Here is a 13,011-nt window from a genome sequence, read left to right as displayed (position 1 = left end):
AAGTCCAGAAGTATGAAGGGCTGGGCTTCTCTGTCAACATTCTATGTGGTTTTGATAGGTGGGTGATGATATATATGTGGGAGAAAGGAACTGGACAATGTATTCTGGGAGAACTACAATAATGAGAGAACTCTAGTATATTTCCTTGCATGCAGGAGGTAGTCAACATATTGTTGTAGCAACTGGCAATGTAATGATGAAATTATAAATGTTCATAATGAATAGAAACTTATTCCATAAATATGTGCTAAAAAAGGAGGAAAGTGGAATATTAACTTACATCAGTACTTAAAAAAAATGAAAGCACATTCGTATAAAAAAAAGACAAATTCGGTGGGTTCTATTGATAGATTTTGTGTCAGAGAAGAATGTGACCTTGGTCAAAGGAGGGAGGCAGGAAAGTGTTTCCCTTTTGGATTTTACTGATCAAAATATATGGTGATGATGATTATATTTATAAACAATAGCTTACTGAACCTTTGAGCAAACTTTGGAATCAAACTTATAACCCCTACAGTATTCACATTGAACCCACAGCTATTCAGGGAAGACTCTCAAAGTTAGGATTAAGGTCTTTTATGAATTCTTTTAGTTGCAATAGTGCAAGAAGCAATATCTATGATAAAAATTTTTAGAACTAGAACTTTAAAACTTATACTAATCCTTCCTCTGGCAGAATTTATTTTTTCATCTTAATGTGTGAAGAACAAAGCATTTCTGTTTTCTTTTAAAAGTCTAATTTTTAAACTCTGCTGAATCTGTATGTGGGGATAGAGCGGGGGGCGGGGAGGGGTCATGGCTTGTCAGTTTCTACCACACTGACAACTGAACCTGGAAATTTAATTATTTACATTGGACAGGATGGGGGGATATTCAGATTCTGATTTTTGTGGGTAGCCTATCTTATTATACATGTTAGAAATTGAAAATAGAAATTAGAAAACTTTTATTATGGGACTGCTTCTTATTCAGTATTTCCAATGGCTTTTGATTATTCATTGAAGATCAATGAATTTAGATTTTTATTTGAATTAATAATGCATCTAGTGTAGTTAGAAATAAAGGAAATAACACATATTTCACATTTCTCTCCAAATGTGCAAAGTCATTTAAGAACTTTCAATATTCCAGAGCTTATAATGCTTATTTTTATGTTCATTTTGCATTGAATAAATTGCCTTAATGTTCTAATTAGCATTTCCATCATATTTGCTAACATACTTTCACACTTATCTTATGCAGTAGAAAACTACCATCAGACATTCCCCTAGGAAAATGAAAAGATTCTTCATCTGGATACATTTTTCTGATAAATCTTATAACAGGGACCTCAGAAGGAACACTGGTTAGGTATTCGGAAGACAGAATAGGAAGTCTGAAGCTTAGAGACAGTCTAATACTATACTAATTTCATTTTTAATATTGGACTTGGAGATTTCTCTGATCTGCTCTGTACTTTGACTACACGTATCCATTTATATAACTTAAATTGGCCAAGTGAGTATAAAAATTCCTTGAAATGTATGTGGAAGGGAGGTTTGTACCAATGAAGGCCATCTGGTATTGTTTGAGTACCAGTGGAAAGGTTGCTGTATTTTTATTAAAAAGAATTATTTTACTTCCTTAAATTTTATGAATAGTTCAAACTAATCTAAATCTTTCCTTTTCTCTTCAAATTTTCATTATTCTTGGATATCTAGTGTGAATAACAAGAATATAATTTTATTTCATGATTAATGCTATTGTAGTTCAAACTTTCCCTCGACTTACTGCTAATTAGTCCAGAAACAATGATCATACCTAGCTCGTTAGAGTGTCCAGCATTTTATGGCAATAGAACCCACCACTTCATAACTTTAAAAGCCTTATTTTAGCATATTTTTAAGGATGAAAACTTTAAAAACAATAAATGTTACACTTTTGTTAACAACTTGAAAATAGTCCAGTATAAGAAACTCTGCGCTTTTTAATTTGTTTTGTGTTTCCTTCACCAGACTTCAAGTTCTCACTGGAAAAACCTTCATCAGCGTATGTTAGACTATCTCCAGAAGGAAGTGCTGTGTTAGTATAATTGGGTAGTTCGTCTTTGTGACTTGGAAGGGAGGGCAATAGAAAGTAGTGCAATTTCTTGACCTTGGAAACATTGTTTAACTTGCTGCTCTTTGGGGACATTTCTGCCTTATTTTGTGTGAGTCAAGTGGCCATATATTTATGTGGAAGCCTTGTTCTGCATACATGTTTCCATCACAAAATGGGAGGGTTCACATCTTTTTTGGAGGTGGGATTTATAATGCTCGGGTCCTGAGATCCCATCCCCATTATTTACAATGTAATTTGTCTTTTGCCCTCTGGTGAAAGAAATGTGAACATGTCATAAACTGAGTGTTGTAATCTTTTGAAAATTGAAAGGAAACTGGGTAGCTAGATTATAGAAAATCCATTTTTTTTTCAGGCTGCTTAACTTCAACAGAAGTAGTCTATCTTTGGGTGTTAATAAATTGTAGTCAGCCAGGATTTAACACTGATATGTATTGTGCGGATTTAGATTCCTTTAATGTTTGCCTAACTTGTTCTTGGCACCAGAATTTCAGCCTTCTGGATGTGATGGGAATGTGAACATTCTCATACAGTACAGACGCAGATGGACTGTCTAGTAACTCTTATGACCAGTGCTTGACCGTGAACTTCAGTGTCTTCCTGTAGTTCTGATTTCTGGAGAAACAGGAAGCTTAATTGTTTTAGGAATAGGATTAGGTGCCTGATATTTATACTTTTGTAAGTGTGAAGTTTGGGTAGACAATTGAATTGCCTAGCCCCGTATTTATTCAGTAAATTTGTCTAGGATAAGTTTATTTTGATTGGTGGGCTAAAGCTGTTTTATCTTTACGCCCTTGTTGTTTCTGGCATAAATTCTTGGTCAAGGTAACTCTCAAACTGCTAAATGAGTATTTTTCAGTGGAGTCTTGTAAGTTGGGGACAGTGCTCTTAAATCTTCTCGGCTGAGTTGCCATCCATTGAATTACTTGGCTGAGATAGGATCAAAGTCATTTTTTACACCTAAAAAAAGTTAAGTTTTTATTTTTTTAAAAAAGAGACTCACTCCAGAGAGTATTTTCAGTCACTGAAAGAGAAGGTCACTATGTATTTTTCATTTTTGTAAATGTATTAGCATTGACGCATTTGCAACAATTCTAGGGAAGAAGAAATTCACATTTCTTACTATGAGAAATTATAGCTCTTGGTAAAACATTCTGATGATTTGTGTTTTTAATCAGTTTATTGTTATTATAGTTAATCCACCTACTATCTCTGAGAAGAAGGTTAAAATTATTAACCCTGTTTTACAGATTGGGGAATAGAGACACAGTGAGGTTAAGTGGGGCCACGAGCATCCCATAGTAAGTCACTGACACACGGAGGATTAGTCTGATATTCATGTGTTTTGTTCGGTCCAAAGTGCCTTTGATTTTACTTGTAATGAATCACAGTATTGTACCCTCAGTTCCTATTTGGAAAGGAAGCACTGACATTTGACCATCTTTCTTTTCTCTCTTCAGTGATCCTTGTGAGCCACTGAAGATAAACTTTTGTGGTTGTTGAAAGACTACAGTTTCTCTTAACCCTTTGTAAGATGTGCATATATTACCCTTTTAACCAACTTTCACTTTCATGTTAATGTTTAAGATCTTAGACAAGTCTGAAAATTAAATTAAAACTTAACCCATAGTATATTTTAATTGCTATTCTCTTTATTTCCAAGCATATGGAGACAATGAACCGGGTAACTGTTGTGATACCTTCCTCTCAGGTAAGATACTGACTTACACCTGAGGCAAATTCTTGGTGGTAGCCTAGCCTTCTTCCATTGGTACTGGATGACTTAACTAGGATAGGATCATGTTATAAAATCTTAGGATTGGAGGGTTTCAAAGTCTTTAGTTCTCACATCATATAGCTTTTTCTCCCTCCCCCTTGGAAGTACAGCTTATTACTCAGATAAAATTTTTTCCACTTGACCCTTCAACCCTTAAGCTCCAGCCATCTGGGAGAAGAGCCTTGAGGATGCTATGCTCTTTCCTCTCACTGTCAGCTTCTGTACATGAGCTTCTTCATGGAGTCACCTCCCTGCTCTCACTTCCCCACACTCCGTCCTTTGTACCCATCTTTAAGTCTCAACTCCCATTCAGTGTTCAAATATCAGCCTGAATGCCACCTCTTAAGGTGGTTTCTTACCATCTAGCCTAGATCAAGTCCCTTGCCATGTGAGCTCCCATAGCAAACATGTTTTCTTGTCAATGAAATTTACTACTCTTCACCTTGCTTGCTGCTGGATAGTAAATTCCATGGAAGCCAGGATCTAGTTTTTCTCCTTTCTTATCAAGTGACAAACTAGCACAGTTCCTAAGACATAGTAGATGCTCAACATGTACTATTTGGTTGGTGGGTTGGTTGATTGTCTCTAGCCACCTAGGAGTGAAACAATTAGCAATTAATGAACACTTTGGTAGTACTTCCAAGTAGAAAAAGAATGAGAACCTCTTCCCTATCCTAAGAGAGAGGTTGAAGGAAACATAGCACTATTACAGAAATGAAAACAAAAGCAGAGAGTGTGATTTTAATAACAAAGTAAAATCTCAGTCAAATACTGTTATCAAATAGTAATATTATTATGAAGTAAAGCTAGTTCTTTTTAATGCTAAAAGTTGGAATTCACAAGGGATATTAATTATAAATAATAATTGCATCAAGTAATAGAAATGTTTCCATTTAGTGAAAAATTGTGACCTTGATATGGGACACAAACTGGAGGAATACCATCATAATACAAGGAAAAGAATATAGAGAGAAACATGGTAAAAGATAAAATAGATATGGAATTTCAAGCTCTTTTTATTATGCATTATAAATACCTATATATTCTTGAAGAATAATACAGGAAAATGAATATGGAGAAAATAATCTAAGAAATAGCAGTAGAAACTTGTGAACTAGATGATCTGAGTTTGGGAATAAAGTTTCATCATAATCTATGTGTAGTTAAAGAAAAGAAAGCTGTATTTAGATTTATTCCAGTAAAAAAAAATCAATTTTCTTCACATATCTAAGCACATAAACTGAAGGAATAAAAAATGAAAGAATAAAATAAAATAAAATAAAACAAAACTGAAGGAATAAAAATGAGTTTGACATCACATCCCGCCCCCACCCTGAACACCAAATATCAAATGATGATATTCATTTTCGGGCTAAAAGTGTAGCTTCAGAATTGTTTCTCTCCAAGTTGGAGTTCAGGGTTAAGGGCAGCAGGAAGACTTTCTCTGATAGGCAAAGTTTCAGAACATAGACCACATAGGAGAAATTCTACCAGTAAAAACATTTGTAATTCTCCTAAGAAAATTACCATTTCTATCTTATATTCACCATGAATTATACAACCATAGTGTTTTTTCTTTTTATGTTGATTATAAGACTATTAAGAGTCAAATATATTTGAGGCCCACTGATAAGGCCTTAGTGATCAGGTAAAAAGAGATAGTTGTCCATTATACCTGTTTTTCTTCCACTTCTTACACAGTGATAGAAATTTTAGCTGAGTACATGATTGCTTACATAAAAGTTATGCTCCCCAATTTTCCTTGTCTTGCGTGGCCATGTATGTGAATACATTCTGGCCAATGAGATACAGTGAAATTGAGGTGTGCAGTTGGAATGTGGGTACAATGAGGAGTCAGCCATCTTGAATCATGTGAATATGGACTATGTGTGAGAGGCAATAAGACCACAAGATAGCCTGGGCTACTGAAGATTATGTAGAACAGACCTACTTTTCCTGTCTTCTGAAATTTTCTGTGACAGGGAAATTATTTTCTATCTTATAAATTCATTGCTATTTTATTCTCTGGCACATCAGTTGAATTTTAGAATAGATAAAAAGGATGTATACAATACATTTAAATGTCTCAGGGCTAGTTTCAATTTATATCTTCATCATTGTTTTTCTTCCTCTATTTTTATTTTTAATATTTCATCTTATTTTTTGTGTCTGTATATACTTGCTTAAATATTTTAAATATAAATAAATATGCCTACTACCTAGATATACTTCCTAATAAAGTTACTTGAAGACATTGTAGATAACCAAAAGGTAAATCAAAATTTAGATTCAGAAGTGGGGAGTTAGTATATTAGGATGGGATCAGTGTTGAATATGGAAATAGAATAAATAACAATTGTAAATATAACCAGATTATCTTTTTTTTCCACTTCCCCTCCCCTTCTTGGGCATGGGACATATGAGGTGAAGGGAAGAGAAGGATTTGTTAATACAGCTCAAGACTCCCTCTCTGCCTGGCCTTGTCATACAAAGAATAAAACACAGGCTTGGCCTTCAAACAGCTACTTGTAGGGAAGAGAACAGTGCTCCCATAAAAATCCCTCACTTTCAGAAACTCATGACCTTGATGCCTAGCTTGTATCTCATCATCTTCAATTCCTAGAGAAATCTATAAACTAGCTAAGAATTTCTGTGTTTAAAAAGATTTTCAGCGTAACATTTCCCCTGTGAAAACAATTCAATTGTATAAAACGAAGACCAGATTTTAAAATAAGATCCTAGATAGTGTAAACAAAAATTTAAATGTGCTTTCTTTCATAATCCCAGACTGAATTTTTCCTTTTTCTTTCTGTCATATTTTCTTAAGAAGCAATTAACCCCAAACCTCAAAATCCTTTCTCTAGCAGTTGCTGCTAAAAAACTGGATCTCTATATCTCATGTCCAAGAAAGATGTACAAATGACTCATTGTTCACTGTCTGATACCAGTATTATCTCTTTACAGTATTTGTTTGCATTTGCTTGATTTGTCTTCCTGTCTGTTTATTTTAATTTTGTAATTTTGTTCTAAAGAGGTTGGCCTTGGCTTTTTATTTTGAGAAAATGTTGTCTTTTAATTGAATTAACTGCTTAAGACTAATAGCCAACATCACATTTAATGGGAAAATATGAGTGACTGTCCTAAGAAATAAAACAGGACCCTAAAATCACCATTATTATTTGACCATACTCTTGAGTTTTGGGCCATGCAATAAATTATAAAATAGAAATAGGAGATAGAAATACTTGAAAATAAAAGATGAACATATCATCATATCCAGATAATAAGATTTTTTGGTCAGAAAAAGCCTAAGAGAATCCAGTTGGAACTATTATGACTACTAGGTAATTCCTATTTGGTAATTACTAGTAGGTAAACTAGTTAGAAACAAGATAGGAAAATAATATAAAGTTAATAGTTTTCGTATAAACCAGTAATAACTAATTGAAATACAATAGGTAAAAAGTACAGTAAACTTTCCACTAAGAACAGCCATATCCATTACATCACAAAAACTTTTTGAGAGCCTCCTATGGACCACATTGAGCTATAACATCCCTGCCCTCGAGGGCTTCAGTTCTAGTGGGCAAGACTAAAATGCACACCTGTAATCTCAACAGGATGTGTTCAGTGCTAGGATAGAGGTACCATGCAGGGTGAAGGTGCTCTGGCTGGATTCTAAATGAAAAGTGTGAATTTGGTGAGTTTTAATAGGGATTTATTCAGGTGTAGAGTGTGATAATGGGTAATAGTATCAAAGTGTGAGAGAGAAACTCATTTGTCCAATAAGGCAGGGTTGTAGAGTGCAGGGGAGGGACTGGGTGTGGTGAAGGTGGTGAGATAATGGGTAGTCAGTTCACTAAAAGCTCTGTAGGCTGTGTTGAAGCCTATGGGGAAATCCCATTTGTGATCCTTAAAATCTCCTCTCACCTTCTTTAGGCAATTGGATGATAATCCTTCAGGTTCTGTCATTCTGCTCTGAAGATGTTTGATGTGAGGCTGATTGTAGAGTCTCCCCTGCTTGTTGACTCTGCATGTATAAACAGGGTAATGTATTTGAAATAGCTCTGATAGACTGGGGTGCAGAGCAGGGGGTGTCTACTGCATCAGACTCCTTCTCAGAGATGGTTATGTATTGATAAGAGCTTAACAATGAGCCTTGGACCTTGAAGCAAGGTCTCAAGATGGTCTTTATAGTCAAGGAAGTAACCCATTATGGTGGATCTGAGATTGTCTGAAGTCCACCAAAAACCTAGAAGAGGACTTCATGTAGACCATGGGGTCCCACTGGGGCAAGTAGACTGTGAGTGTCTGGATCTGCCTGATGGCTACACTCTGGAGAAATGCATGTATAGAAGGTTTTTTTATTAGAGAGGTTCTATTCAGGTCTGACATTGGGTTTTCACAAAGATTAGTGAGGTCTGTTGAGAAACTGGTGTAGTTCATTGCTTCTGCCAGTGGGAAGATAATGAAATTCTGGCTATGTAGGAAGATCATGAGTTTATGTGCATGGTTCTGCTGTGGTCGGATATGCTGTTAAGATCTTGTGGCTTGTGAGATTTATAAATTAAATTTCACAAGGGAGATTATCCATCTTACTTGGCATTGAATGAACCATTGGATAACAAATTAACAATAGCAGGTAACATTTATAGAATACTTAAGATTACTCAGGGTCCTATTCTAAGTACTTTTCTTGAATTGTCACACCCCTTTGAGGTAGATATTATTATCGCCATTCTACCCAATGAGTTGATTTAGGCTGGGGAGATAGTGTCTTACTCATGGTCATACAGGTAAGGCTTCATGGGAGTGTGTTACAAATCCATGCCTGTCAGAATCCTAAAAGCATCTCCTTAATTAGAAAGCTCTACTGTCTCAGGGGAGATTAGAATTTTGAGAAGTAGAATTTTGAGTTTGAGTGGTTGATCAGGTTGCTGTTTCCTATTCTACAGAACTTGAACACTACTTTGTTGAAAGTTTTTCTCTACCCAAGAAATCTCTTTTTTGGGCTACTTTTTAATAAAAAAAAATACACATAGAGGCCTTGGGATAGGATAGAACTGATGATTGTTTTGGATACATTTGTCTCCATCCTAAATGGCTTACGTCAATTGGTCTGGGATAGAAATGTGGAGTGGGAGGTACAGATACAGATAAGCAAGGAGTGTGGATGTGCAGAACAGGATCCAAGATGCCAACGAGGTGTGGCTGGCAAGGTTCACAAAGGGGAGCTCATGGGAGAGCTAATAGCCTCTCTCGGAAACAAGAATGTGTATTCCTGTTAGCAGATGTTCTCCCTGTAAAATCCATGTCCACGAAGCCCTCCTTGAATCTTGCTGTTTTTATCAGGTAGAAGGAATCAAAGAATGCACTCGTTCAATAGAACCTCAGTAGTATCTGAAGCTCTAAAAACCTATGAACAAAGTGTTGGAACACTATAGTCATGGGTGAGAGTTAAACTTGGAAGCTGGCGAATGCAGTAAAGTAATACACTAGGAACAGAAATAGAACTTTGTAGATCACTGAGCAGTTTGGCAACTTTACCCAGTACATACTTTTATTAGGTCACCTGTGTCTGTTGTAGATTTTGCCTTGTCATGACTGGAAGCCTGCTGATGTCTTTATCAGGATGAGCCCTAAAAATGTAGGAAGACTATTTTACCATACATCACCTTTTTATTTTAGCACAATATTGTTTTGGGCACAGTGTCTTCCTAACTCTCAAATGTTTATCTTTTGAAATAAAATAATAATATTAAGTTTGGTTATTAGTAAGGAAAATGAATGCTACTTTATTTTACTTGGCATTAATGAAAACCAAAGTATTGTACTAAAAAAGCTATCACATCAATATTATTTCTTTGCCTATTTTAAGTGGAATTGTAAAATCATTTTGATACGTATATTTTTTTCTAAAGTGTAATACTTTAAGTATACTACTTGGTGAGGAACACTAAACTTAGAGTGTCCTATGTTTTTATGATCTGAAAAAGATGTTTTGGGGTCTGCAGGCAGATATTCTGATAATAACAGCCCATGCTTTTTGAGCTATGACGAGAATACACTTTGGCTGGCATAGTTGGAAATGATGGTGGTTTAACTCTCACTATTAAGTTTAAGATGCCGTCCAGGATTAGATCTCACTCCAAATGGTGGCAATATCTCACATTTATAAGGTACTTTCATCATAAAGGGTCCCCAAGTGCCTTCTGAGCATATGTCTCCAGGAATGACTATTCTCTGTGTTGCAGCCATTTCTTAGGAAAGCAGCAACACCCATGAGGTCACTTCTCCCACCAGCAAGAAGGGTGATGATAACACTCAATCAGACCAGACCTTAATTTTAAAGCAACATAATCTATTTGCCCAATTTGACTGGCACACCAATATTAATGTCCTTCAAAAGGTTTCAGCAAGGGTGTGATGATTATGAAGTCAGTACTTGACTTTTATATGGCTCCTGATGGAACACTGTCTCTTAAAGTCTTGCCAACTTAGTATTTTTTATTTTCAGAAGTAATAGTCCTCTCCTCTGACTTAATAAAAATAGATGTTATGTGTCCCCTGTAGTTCCCATATGTTCTTTGGAAATTTCTAATGCCTGTATTGCCTTTGTTTATGTTTATGTGGGTTTCCTCATTAGGAAGTAATTGACACATCTGGGAAGGATACCAGAGAGATTTTTTTAATTCCTCCCAGATATCTGCTTTTGTAAAGGCAAATGCAAATTAAAAAACAAGAGGCTTAATTCTCCCAGTTGAATATGAGACTCTTCTCCCTTTTCTTAGAGGATTTGTTTTAGAAAACTTGTAATTTTAGGTTCCTTCTCTGTTTCTTTGAAATGCATGTAAACCTTTTGAAAAGCTTAATAAGTCTCTTATTGTTTTTATGACCCAAGGCTGTCTTAAGGATTTGGGAATCAGTTCTTGTAAATATAATCAGGACGATAGCACCCCATCTCCCAGTTTCTATGGGAAGGTAGAGGCTCACTCCAGAGGGTGTCTGCCTCCAAAACCACCACCCCTCCTAAAAATACGAGAAATTCATTCTTCCTTTGGATAAACCCTTCTAGCTAACACAACTGGTCACCTCAATTCCAGGGTGAAACTAGGATGAACTGTGTGTGACAAATGGTGTTGTCAAGTCTTCCTACTTGACTAATTATTGTTTATTTTGAGAGCATGTATGTAATGGGTTGTATCTAGTTTCCTATAGAAAAAGGTGAGATTTTTCTTTGTCTTTGTCATCTTTTAGAAAATTACCAGGGATGCACATCTCTTTCTGGTTTGTTGCTTGTTTAGTAATAAAAGTGTTTTCTTTCTTTTCCACCTTTGTGGAGATTTTTTTTTTTTTTTTATGTTGACAGGAGACTTTGTTTTCAATTCTATTATCCCAGCATCTTCTATTGTGTTAGTTGCCATTGGGTGATTAGTAAATTTTTATTAAAACAGCCTGGGCACAGTTGTTCGCATCACCTGGGTGATGGAAAATTAGAACAACAAACCTGTACTGAGGACTCCTGATGAACTAGGCACGGTTCTATGGGCTTTGATATATTTTTCTTCTAATCCTCTGAGAAAACCTGAAGAGAGGTTGGTTTACTTTTCTTGTCCATCTTAAAAGATAAAAGAGGGGGCACCTGGGTGGCTCAGTGGGTTAAGCCTCTGCCTTCGGCTCAGGTCATGATCTCAGGGTCCTGGGATCGAGCCCCACATCGGGCTCTCTGCTCAGCAGGAAGTCTGCTTCCTCCTCTCGCTCTGCCTGCCTCTCTGCCTGCTTGTGCTCTCTCTCTCTGTCAAATGAATAAATAAAATCTTAAAAAAAAAAGATAAAAGAGGTAACTACTTAAACAATAGATGTCAGTTATCATTATGTTCAACTTAACAATTTTATAATATACCATGTAGGGCGAATGTCAGTACTTCCTAAATTTTTCTTCTGAGAATCTTTGATTGGGCCTTTCACTTTTTCTCCAGTCTTCTGCCTCCAAGCCTTAACACTTGCTCAGAATTCTTCATTCCTGCCCCTCTTCCTTATTGTTCTTGGGGAAAGTCTTCCAGATGGGGAGGGTGGGAGTAGGGGCAGAAGCTACATACCCATAGGCTCTCCCATTGCTTGAGGGCAACTTACTGCCTTATAGTGTTAAACAGAAGTGAGGCAAAAGGCTATTTAAGGGAGTTTCCTGTGGCTCCTATTCTTTTAGCAACTGGCCAGAGTAAGTATACCTCCTTTTTTTTTTTTAAAGATTATATTTATTTATTTATGAGAGAGAGAGAACATGCATGCAGGAGTGGGGTGGCAGAGCAACACTCCGCTGAGCAGGGAGCCCCACATGGGGCTGGATCCCAGGAAATGAGATCATGACCTGAGCCTAAGTCAGACACTTAACCAACTGAGTCACCCAGGTGTCCTAGAATACCTCTTTTTAATTTTTTTTTCTTTTGGCATATAGAGATTCTTAAACTTATTTTTCAAAACTTTTTCTCAATAACTTTCAGACTCCTATTTTTTGTTAACATTTACTAGAATTAAATACAATAATTTCTATGATATAGTCAGCGCAGAGCACATGGAAGGGGCTCAGTTATCATTAGATATTATAGGCCCAACAATGGGGAGGCGACGGCAGGGAGGCAAAATGGAGAGGCAGACGGGGTGACCTTGAATGCTGCTAGTGTTATTATGTAGCTTTTATGTGAACTTAAGAAAATTCTATAATCCTTTGTTGAGTCTATCCCTCATTTTCTGGGTGAGGATAAGGCCAGATGCTTTATTAACATCTAAAACAGTTCTGAGGGACAAGTCAGAAGGTAGAATGGAAGAGTGGAGTTCCCAAAGGGGGCTTCGGTGGGCTGTCCTCCAGCATTTGGGATAAATCCGAGGTACAAAGGCCCAGGGAAGCCCATGATTCAAGCTTCCTCCTGGGCCACTTCTGCGGACTCATGCAGAGCTTGTCCATAACCAGTGTCCAAGAGGCACTTAATATTACAGCTCAGCACTGGTCCACAAGTGAACTTCATCAGAAGGGTGCAAACATCCAGTTCGAGATGAAAAAGTTCCGGGGATCCAACAGACAGCACGGTGACTGTAGTTAGCAATACTATACTGTGTACTTGCAAGTTGTGAAGAGATCT

This window comes from Martes martes (assembly GCF_963455335.1).
Source record: "Martes martes genome assembly, chromosome: 7".
NCBI lineage: Eukaryota > Metazoa > Chordata > Mammalia > Carnivora > Mustelidae > Martes > Martes martes.
The sequence above is the reverse complement of the archived record's forward strand: the minus strand, read 5'-3'. Positions refer to the sequence as shown.